This window comes from Lathyrus oleraceus, chromosome 1 (assembly GCF_024323335.1).
Source record: "Lathyrus oleraceus cultivar Zhongwan6 chromosome 1, CAAS_Psat_ZW6_1.0, whole genome shotgun sequence".
In the NCBI taxonomy this organism is placed as follows: domain Eukaryota; kingdom Viridiplantae; phylum Streptophyta; class Magnoliopsida; order Fabales; family Fabaceae; genus Lathyrus; species Lathyrus oleraceus.
In genome coordinates, this window is record NC_066579.1 from 414,483,547 (window position 1) to 414,489,546 (window position 6,000).

Consider the following 6,000-nt stretch of genomic DNA (forward strand, 5'->3'; position numbering starts at 1 on the left):
CTAAATCGTGCGTCGGATAGTTCCTTTCATGAACCCTCAGCTGTCTCGAAGCATAAGCTATAACCTGCTTATTCTGCATCAACACACCACCCAAACCCAACAATGAAGCATCACAGTAAACTTCAAATGGTTCCGACGAACTCGGTAACGTCAAAATAGGAGCAGTAGTCAACCTTTTCTTTAACTCTTGGAAACCTTCTTCACATTTTGAGTCCCAAACAAACGCTTGCCCCTTTCTAGTCAACATCGTCAACGGTAACGCCAACTTAGAAAATCCCTCAATGAACTTCCTATAATAACCAGCCAAACCAAGGAAACTTCGAATCTCAGCAACAGACTTCGGAGCTTCCCACTTAGATACCGCTTCTATCTTAGAAGGATCAACAGCAACACCACCTCTTGAAATCACATGACCAAGAAAACTAACTTCTTCTAACCAAAATTCACACTTAGACAGTTTAGCAAATAACTGCTTTTCTCGCAGCACTCCTAAAACCACTCTCAAATGCTCAGCATGCTCTTCTTCAGATTTCGAATACACCAAAATGTCATCGATAAACACCACAACAAACTGATCCAAGTACGGATGGAAAATCCTATTCATGTACTCCATAAATACTCCAGGCGCATTAGTCACACCAAAAGGCATTACAGAATACTCATAATGTCCATACCTTGTTCTGAAAGCAGTCTTCTGAATATCCTCAGTTTTCACACGTATCTGATGATACCCAGATCTCAAATCTATCTTGCTGAACACACTCGCACCAACCAACTGATCCATCAAATCATCAATCCTCGGCAAAGGATACCGATTCTTGATCGTCACTTTATTCAGTTGCCTGTAGTCCACACACAACCTCATAGTACCTTCTTTCTTCTTAACCAACAACACTGGTGCACCCCACGGTGACACACTCGGACGAATAAACTTCTTATCCAACAGATCTTCCAACTGACTCTTCAATTCAGTTAACTCAACAGCAGACATACGGTACGGAGCCATCGATATCGGTCTAGTACCAGGTACCAATTCAATCGAGAACTCAACTTCACGCTCTGGCGGTAACTCATTCACTTCTTCCGGAAACACATCAGGAAAGTCACACACCACTGCTAGATCACGAATCACCAGTTTATCTTTAGCCTCTAAAGTTGCCAACAGCATAAACAACTCTGCCCCATCTGCCACTTCTTCATTCACCTGCCTGGCTGATAGAAACAGACTCTGCCCTTCCTCAATCTCAGGAAATATCACCGTCTTATCAAAACAGTTGATATAAACTCGGTTAAACACCAACCAGTTCATACCCAAGATAACGTCAATCTGCACTAATGGAAGACACACAAGGTCTATCCCAAAATCTCTACCAAAAATATTCAAAGGACAACTCCGACAAACCGAAGTAGTAGTCACTGAACCCTTTGCAGGAGTATCAATCACCATACTTCCACGCATCTCAGATATCTCTAACTTAAGCTTCACAGCACAATCCACAGATATAAAAGAATGAGTAGCACCTGTGTCAATAATAGCTATGAGAGGAAAGCCATTAATATAACACGTACCTCTGATCAAACGATCATCTGCAGAAGTCTCAGAACCTGATAGAGCAAAAACCTTGCCTCCTGACTGATTCTCCTTCTTCGGCTTCGGACACTGGGGACTGATATGACCCAACTCTCCACAGTTGAAACAAGTTACAGTCTTCAATCGGCACTCTGCAGCCAAGTGACCACCTTTCCCACACTTGAAACACTTCATCTCAGCACTGGTACACTCATGAACACGATGTCCAGCCCGACCACATCTATAACACTTAGCAGGAGCACTAGAGTCTCCCCCACTAGGCCTCTTCATCCCACTCTGCTTCTGAAAACCTTTGCCAGCTGCATACGGTTTTCCACGATCCATCTGATTCTTACCCTTCCTATCAACCCTCTGCTGATAGCTTTCTGCTCTAGCCTTGGAATCCTGTTCAAAAATTCTGCAACAGTCAACCAAGTCAGAAAACACCCTGATCCTCTGATATCCAATAGCTTGTTTGATCTCAGGACGCAACCCGTTCTCAAACTTCACACATTTCGAAAATTCTCCAGCAGCCTCATTATAGGGAGTATAGTACTTTGACAGCTCGGTGAACTTCGCAGCATACTCAGTAACCGACCTGTTACCCTGCTTCAATTCCAAAAACTCTATCTCTTTCTTTCCTCTGACATCTTCTGGAAAATACTTTCTCAGGAACCTTTCCCTGAACACAGCCCAAGTGATCTCAGTATTCCCAGCAGACTCCAACTCAGTGCGGGTAGCAACCCACCAATCATCTGCTTCCTCTGACAGCATATGCGTACCGAACCTGACCTTCTGGTTATCGGCACACTCAGTTACTCGGAAGATCCTCTCGATCTCCTTCAACCACTTCTGAGCGCCATCTGGATCGTATGCTCCCGTGAACATTGGAGGATTGTTCTTCTGGAACTCACTCAGTTGACGGGCAGCTCCCATTCCTACAACATTTGGATTCCCTCCAAGTACTCCAGCCAGCATACCCAGAGCCTCAGCAATCGCAGCATCATCTCTGCCTCTTCCAGCCATCTCTATTCTGAAAACCCAACAAACTAAAACAATAAGTACTGATAGGGTTACACAACACCTATCCCGTACAGGGGAAACAGAATAATTACGACTCGACACGACCGACTATGCTCTGATACCACTAATGTAACACCCTTCTAAAATACCCCAAAATTAATTAAAATAATAAACATATAATCAGAGTAATAGTGCACCAAGGGTGTCACACAGACATTTCACACCATTTAAACAATATAACAATCATGCTCTTTTATTTAATTTAAATATAAAGTATTTGCACAATTACGCAGCGGATAGAGATCAACTCAATCATGCAAAATATGTAACATCACATGTAATTTAGTTCAACCACAACAACAATAATAATCAAAGTGTTCCCGCCCGATGTTACATCTATCAGAGCATGACCCACTAGGGAGACTACACTAGACTCCAAGCATTTGCTTCTACTCAACTCATTTCTCGTTACCTGAAAAATAGTTGTAAGGGTGAGTTCCTCAATCAATATAATAAGCATTATAAAACAACATGTAATGCCAAGTAATTAACACATCAATCACCCTAATTGCAATACACATTCAGTAATAGCTCATTGGCTTAAACATCATACTCAACATCAATATACAATACCAGTATAATCTCAAATCATACTTAACAACAACACAACACACGTATAATATTGGAACACATCCATTCATATTATACGCCTTACATATTTTTATGCAATGAGACTCTACACATGCGGTACCGACTATCCTTGAACATATAGTTCAAGCTCACCGATCCCTCCGGATACGGCTACTAAGCTCACTAGTCCCACTCATTGAGACCTAATGACTCACTCACTAATTCCTCACCATGGGAATTAGCTACAGCCCCAAAGGCTAGACTATGCAAGCTAATCATCTAGCATGCAAACATCAACAACAATTCACAACGATTCACTCACCAATTCCTCACAATGGGAATTAGCTACAGCCCCACAGGCTATGCCATGCACACTAATCATCTAGAAATGCAGCATCAACAACAACTCACAATGGACGTATGCTCACACTCTAAGCCATACAACAGTCCATTCACAAATACATGCACAATATATATACATTCACAACATTTTGCATATCATCATACATCATCAATACATGTATCAACACATCATCAACACATGTATAAAACACTTCCTCAACACATGTATGAAACACCTCAGCAACACATGCATAACACTTCTTCTGCCTTGCTCGCTAGGCGAGGCAGTGGCGAAGCTCTGGTTCGCTAGGCGAGCTCAAGGCAAACAGCTCCAGGAAATTGGTAAATTAATTCGCTAGGCGAGCTCAAAGCGAAGGTAATAGCGAACTCATTCTGTTTTGGTGAAAAAACACAGCTAGCACTCACTCGCTAGGCGAAGCTCCAGCGAGTCCACAGCGAACATTACAGTAGCAAAACCTCTCAATCTCGCTGGGGCGAGGTTGAGGCGCGTTCCTTCGCTAGGCGAAGGTTATGTTCGCTAGGCGAACATGACAGTTCACCAGACGCGTTTTCTTTGGGCAGGGATCTCATGTGCCCATTCCGGACCCTTCCCACTCAAACTTACTCGTCGCCATTCATCATCAATTTATCGGTTTGATTACACACACAACTATCAATTTGATTACGGTTTTCACTCAACCTATTCATCACAAATTTTCAGCATTCCAAATCCCAATTAGGGTCAAATTAACGGCTTATCACTACCCATGACATATTATCCCAAAATACCCATTAATCGACGATAAACCCCCCTTACCTTAACAATCCGACGAATCTTTGAGCTTCAAGCCTTTCCGTTCTTCAACCTTTGCTCTTCAGCTCCTTTCTCCTCTTCTCTGCCCTTTTCCTTTTTCACGATCCTTTCTCTGTTTTCACGTGAAACTTTCTTTTTACCAAATGGGATTCTTTCTCTTATTTCCAACATATATATATTTTCCAAATAATAATAATAATCCAAAAATAATAATAATAAAATTTCCAATTATTTAATTAAATTAATAAATAAATTATTAACTCAATTTAAATAATTATTTTATTATTATCGGGGTGTTACAGTTATCCCAAGCACCTCTTTGTTCTAGCACATAAGCCCTCAACAGATCCTCCAAGGATTGAATAGTTATCTCCATATGACTGTCTGTCTGTGGATGATAAACATCTTCCTTCTTCATTCCTGGCCATCAAAACATCTTCCCCAAGTCCTTATACATCTTAGTGTCACCGGGATGAATAATCAAACCACTCTCATGACCTTCCTCAAGAATACTTTTCTTAAGTTCCGGTACATCCAATTGTCGCATGTCCAAAAATACGATCCTTTGCGATGGTCGCGGAAAAAATAGTTCGAACAGAGTCGCCACCGAACTTTATTTATTTCGATGGTCGGGGAACTACTGTTTGTTGGTGTCTTTTAATAAACGAGTGTTTAAATCGCATTCTAAGGGTTAAACATTGGCTTGTTCAATCGTGTGGAAACTTAATAATTTGTATACGCATTAGATAGGACTAAAAATGTTCTTTTGTAAAGAACAATTAAGTTGTTGATCGCACGAGGGCGAGAAATTAAGTTTAATGTATTTGGTATTTTGAAGGAACGACACAAACTTTAGCAATACGGCACACACCAATCGTTCAATTATTCGAGGAATAATAAGGCGAACACCTCCTATTTTCTTTTCGTTCAAATTATTATTGAAGGTTGTTTTGCAGAAATCGAATATGCACGGTAGTGAGGCGAGCGCCTCCCACTTGCTTATTCGATGAATAATGAGGTGTGTGCCACCTATTCCTTTATCCAAGTTTATTTAGAGTGTTTTAATCAGAAGATAAAAAATCGAGCAATATGGCGAGTGCTAATCGTTCAATCATTTGGGGGATAGTGAGGTGAACGTCTCTCATTCCCTTTTTCATCCGAAGTTTAATTAACAAAAAGATTTAATCACTTCAAGTAAGTGGAAAAGAAACTCGATGTTGATCGAGGGTTCATCACATTAGTGAAAATGGTTTGAAATGATATGAGGTGCTTATTAAAGAAAAAAGCTTAGTGGGATTTTGAAAAATGTACTTGATGTTGATCAAATACCTTTTATCTTAGTATTTTTGAAATATTAATTTTAATGGTCATTTTGTCTTTTTTGATTAACAATTATACATCAACTAAAAATATAATAAAATAAACTAAAAAATAAAGCAATAAAAAAGGTAAAATAAATAGTAAAAGGGAGGGACACATTATCAATGCAAGAAGTAAAATGATTAAAAAAACTAAAGGAAATAAAAGAAAGAACAAAAATAAATAAATAAAGCAATAATAAGAAAATAAAAAATAAAAAATATATACACAAGACAAAAAAAAGTTAAATATTTGGGGCGTA